Source organism: Macrobrachium nipponense, chromosome 1 (assembly GCF_015104395.2).
Source record: "Macrobrachium nipponense isolate FS-2020 chromosome 1, ASM1510439v2, whole genome shotgun sequence".
In the NCBI taxonomy this organism is placed as follows: domain Eukaryota; kingdom Metazoa; phylum Arthropoda; class Malacostraca; order Decapoda; family Palaemonidae; genus Macrobrachium; species Macrobrachium nipponense.
The window spans coordinates 216,016,497-216,022,261 of record NC_087200.1 but is presented as its reverse complement, the minus strand read 5'-3'; positions in this window follow the sequence as shown (position 1 = coordinate 216,022,261).

Sequence of the window (5,765 nt, the reverse complement as noted above, 5' to 3'; positions counted from 1 at the left end):
ATCGATTTTTGTTGCAGAGATCAGACGGTGCTCCTTTAGTCCAACCCTTGGAAAGAATGATGCGTGGTGGGAAATATATGAGGTTGATTTTTTTTAATAACCTTGATTTTTTTCCTACTATTTGTCTGATTAGCTCCCGGTCTCTGTATCGGAAAAATTTTGAATGGACAGGAATACTTTTCATTTAATACGATTTTTTGCTTTTTACGAAACTAGTCTATCTTATTTGATACTTACAAAAGAAACTTGTTTAAAAGAATATATAATTTACTGCAGTCTCAATTATGACAATCAAAATTCTTTTATAAAACAGTGAAGAGCCAATAGTTGCCATGCAAATGCAGTTGCTAATTTTTATTGCTGCAAAAGATATATAATTCGAATCACATTATCAATAGAAAGTGGGTCATAGTATCTGCATGAGCGATTAATGAATTATTAGACAACTTTCTGATCCTCAAAAAAAAAAATATATATATATTTCCCAAGGAATTAAAACAATGAGTACATCAGTATAAAAGGAAACAATTGTACTCAATTAAAGAACTAAAGATGTCAAGACGCGTAAAAAGTGTCCCCTATGGTTTAACTTTAATCTAACGTAACAGGACAGACTTCTCCCCTTTAGAATCACTCAACTGTAAAACCCTCAGGGAAAAGATACCGATTTCTTCGCCGCTTCATCGACTTTCTTCAAGAAATACGAACCCTTATCCTGACTTTTGATATGGGGAGACCAGACTCTCTCTCTCTCTCTCTCTCTCTCTCTCTCTCTCTCTCTCTCTCTCTCTCTCCTTTGCTATGCAAGTTATTGGACTGGAATGGGACACTTTTCGAGTTCAGCGTTGCAGCCAAAATTGATGGTTCCTGGCGGTTGCTGGCTTGTTACCCAACAACATCTGGTTGCAACTGAATGAGAGAGAGAGAGAGAGAGAGAGAGAGAGAGAGAGAGAGAGAGAGAGAGAGAGAGAGAGAGAGATATCCTCCATACACGGCTTTAATGTTTAATTTTTATTCTACCCTCGCGAAGTTTTTGAAAAATAGTTAATTTTGAGCCTATCTGTTTTTTATGACATGACAGACCATATTGTCAGTCTTTGAAAGATACTATTAGTTATGGGCTCTTTTCTGATCTGACACAAGATCAGAGTAATAGTAGAGTGTATTCCAGTAACAGAAGATACCATTGATAAAAATTAACACAATTAACACAATTTCTCTCAAAACCGCGCTTGAAACGTATCTTTACACTCGTTAATATCTGTACCAACTAATATAAACGAAATTACAGAAAGAGCAGAAGATAAAGTTATATACTCAAGAATTACATATATCATTACTAATTTGGCCTCCTACAGAGACCACAAAGTATGAAAATTTAATGAAAGAAGAGAACTGGAGTGGAAGTTATTCGATATAGATGACCATAAAGACTATGAAGTCCTGTGTTTAGCAAAAGCGAAATACACCGGAAAAAATAATGTAGACTCTTTATGATGTAAGTGCATCCTTATTCTTATAATCAGTATTATGTCCGCACGTCCATATTTTTCCTTTGGTCAGTTTCTCTCCCCATATCATATTCTTCCTTCTGCATTTCTCACTGTTTACATACTACAGGATGTAAGGTGAGTCCACACCACAGCAAAACGTCGGTAACTTATCGCACACACATTACAAGCAAGTTGAATACAAGTCAACGACGCGTTGGTATCCAAGAGCAGTGCTTCATACTATTCTCCAGCATTGTCCAACATTTCGTTCCCCCCTTATGGTAGGTGACTTGTTTCCAACATATTTTTGACATTTGATGAATGTTATCGACATGTTTGTGACACGTTTATGATCATAAAGGTGTTGAATACTTATCGTTAGTCCTGACAAATGCTTCATACGTTTAACTAATTCGTTCCCCACTTACAGTAGTTGACTTGTTTTCAATATGTTATTGACGTATTTGCTGTAAGTTAGCGACATGTTTCACAAGAGCTCATATATGACGTCATCTCCACGAAGAGGTGGCCGAGTGGTTTATTAAGGCGCTGGGCTGCTAATCCCAGAGGGTCTCCCTGCGTGGGTGTAGAAATAGGACTAACGCATTCACCTCATAAGATAATGAACATCGTTCGATCCCCGAAATGACGATAAGGTGGTATATGTTTTGTTCCCTATAAGATCCGGACTGCATCTGTTAGCATTAGCAGTGAATTAAATGTCTTTTCAATTACTCGACTGTTGGAGGTTGCAGTTACAGCGAAGCGAGAGAGCAAAGGAAGGAGGGTACTACGAGTCATCATTCCACACTGCGGCCCTCACCGAAGTCTTCTGTATCCCAGTTTGGTGAAATAGTTTATAGGATTCTCTGTCTGTTTGTCTGTCTCTCCCTCTATTCTATACATAATAAATCTACAATCTTGTAATTCAAGAATAGCCAGTGACAAGAGAAGAGAGGTACAAGCAGACAAACAGACAAAGAGTCCATAAACTATAAAAACTAGTTTGTTTGATATAATTAGTTTTGTTAAATAATTCAAAACGCGAAATTACCAAGATTAATTGAGTATCACAATTATTCCTGTTTCATATTCACCAAAGCAAGAGCTTCAAATAAATAAACTACCCACAGCAGGAACACAGCTCGTCAACACCGAACCAAGTTTCCAGAGTCATATAAGACCTGAGCTTTCTCAGTTAATTTACAAAATCATCATGCTGACACTATTTAACCTTTTTAGATAAAGTGAAAAAATGTGCCAAAATGGTTTCCTATATTACTTCAAGGCCAATGAAAAAAGGCATATACTAAAATATATCTGGGAATCTCCTGTTCCTCGAACACACAGGCACACCAACACAAACACACACATACTTACACACGCAAAAGACGCATCATATTACAAAGATTTTGCGAGAGACTATCGGCCCTAATTTGATAAGGATTTTTCTTCAGAAGTAGGGATATCGTGCCAAAGATTAATTATACCTCCTTTGTTACTTTAATCATAACATTCTTTTTACCAGGGTCCGAATATTGATAACATTATTGCAGACTTAAGCAGTTCCGTTTTTTTCCCTTCTGGCAGGAATATGGTTGTTGGATATGTTAAGAAATTCCTGAAATATGGAATACGGAAATATCTTGTAAATTCGATCAAAAAACGTTTTTGAAAGGGACGTAGGTAGCCTGGGGAGGGGGGCTAAGGGGGAGACGTAGATAGCATAGGCGATGGGGGTGGGGTATCTCTATCCACCTCGTACATACCATCATAGACGACGTTAATTACTAAGCGAATACTGGAAGAGGTAATTCATTACAACCTCGGTTTTGTGCGATCTGTGTATAAATTTCTTAAGGATAGAATTTCGAAAATGGACTCTCTCTCTCTCTCTCTCTCTCTCTCTCTCTCTCTCTCTCTCTCTCTCTCTGACTGAGAAATCTGTTTTAGCCGGTATAGAAATATGATAGATAGGAAGCAAAGGAATCGAGTTTAGTTTGATATTTATTTGTAGAAATTTTACTTTTACTTGAGTTTCCTTAATAAGATGAACAAATTTTGTTACGTTTAGTATTTCAGTTAATAAAATTAATTTCGATTCGAATAATTAATTTGGTAAGAACGTTTCTAAAGTCTATTTTTTCGGCAAGAATGGAAGACCATTAAAGTAATTTAAATGGGTAACTTATGGACAATTAGCGGCAATACTTGATGCTGTGGTTGGTGGAGTTTCCTATATCCTCATAAGCTTCCCGCAGCGTGCTAAAAGCATGTAAATGAAGCCGTTAATTAAGAAAACATACATAGTTACCTCTTTATTATACAGGATAAGTTGTTTCATTTGTTCTATTCATTTATTTACCTATTTTTATTTTCTAAAGTGCGTGAAGGGGTACAGCTACTAAAGTAAGGTACGGTAAAGTCTTCTGTTATTTACTTATCTACTTCAATATTTAACTAAATTGAAACCAGTGTTTGAAATAAGCATTATGGTAGAGAGATTCAGTTCATTACTAATATTCTTAGTAAGCTGTTTTCCTTAAGACTCATAAAAGAATAAAATCAAATCGAATTTTATAGTGAGGAAACCTAATATTAGAAATGTCATCTCTAATTTTTTAAATAAAATTCAAATACATCTAAAACAAATTTGCATATTACTGTCAACAAAGCATGTGATTTAGAATACTGAATGTAATTGTAAAAAAAACTGGTATTCATTTTTTGAAAAATATGATAGAAAACTTCAAAAGCCGCTACCAGGAGTACGACAAAACTATTATTAATCTTATGTTTTAAGCATGAAATTCCTGCATTATATTTCAAGTTTTATTTGTTAAATATCAAACCCAACAACCCTATTTCATCTTATTTTCCAAGTTTATGATTTATATTACCACTAAGCAGTCTACATAAAAAAAAATATATTTTCCTTTTAATAAGCAAGCAATACTTCAAAGAGAGGAAGCCTTTGACGTCAAAGAATAAATACTGAAGTTGCTTTAGGTGAGGTCAACATAAGGTATTCATATTCCCTTTTATGTTCGAACTCTGTGAACAGCCGGAAGCTTTTCGCAACCACAAAGGATATCCTTAGCCTCCACTTTCAACTAATATTTCATTATTTTACCAGACAAAATCAGAACAAAGATGTGTATTGCTAAAGTAAACCTTTCTCACTCTCTCTCTCTCTCTCTCTCTCTCTCTCTCTCTCTCTCTCTCTCTCTCTCTCTCTCTCTCTCACACACACACACACAGGCAAATAGGTTACCAAAGACGACTAGATAACCTGAACATGTATAGCTTAGAAAGACGACGACTGAGAGAACAACTAATAGGGTAGGCCCATTTTATCCTTCTTATTATCACACAAATTTACCATTAATTTCATTTTTTGGTAACGTTTTACAACGCTTACCTCATCCAGTCATGCATTTAACCTTCAAAATTCTCTTATTCGGTTGTGACCCATCGGCTGTCGATCTTGATACGATGCCATCAGTCATGCAAAGCGAACAGAAACAGCAGCAAACGTCAGGGTGTCGGATGAGAGGCAGAAATCATTAGCTTCTCTTCAGCTGAATACGAGGATTAATTCGCGTCAACGGGCGGTGCTCGGCCAGGAATATTGGTGTCAGATCTTAAGGTAAGGCCAAATGGTAGACAGGTAGAGTTTTGGGTTGTTGCTATTCTATGAAATGTAATTTGCTTGATATGAAGATATGTAGCCCTAAGTGCCACAGAAAAGGAGCACATAGAAATTGTGTAAATTTATTCATATGCTACAACAGTATCTTTGTCTTTCATTCGGAGTAAAAAAAAATAAGTAAAAAATAATAAAAACTGTCATGCTTGAATAACATGATCCCTTCACATTTTTTTTTTTTTTTATATAAACAATTCTTGATGGATCTGTCTTATATGTGTTGCTGGTTTCCGCACGAGATACGTTTAGTGATGAAAGCAAAGTTGAAATGAACGTCAATTTATCCTTATGATTGTACCAGCCTTCAATCGTAGTGCTTCGGGTCTTCTTACTTAAGAATATAGTATGTATGTTATGATGTATTTATGTTGTATGTATGTATGTATGTATGTATGAGCTTTTATTCCAGACTTTCAAAGTTTTCGCAGAGCGAGATGAAATCCCAAATACCACATCCAATCTAAAAGCGAAGTCAATGAAATCAAGCTCTTATGTCTTTTGGTCCCAAGTGACGTTGACCTGATTCTATCATCTGTCAGTCAGGATTAACAATCAGGAGCTAT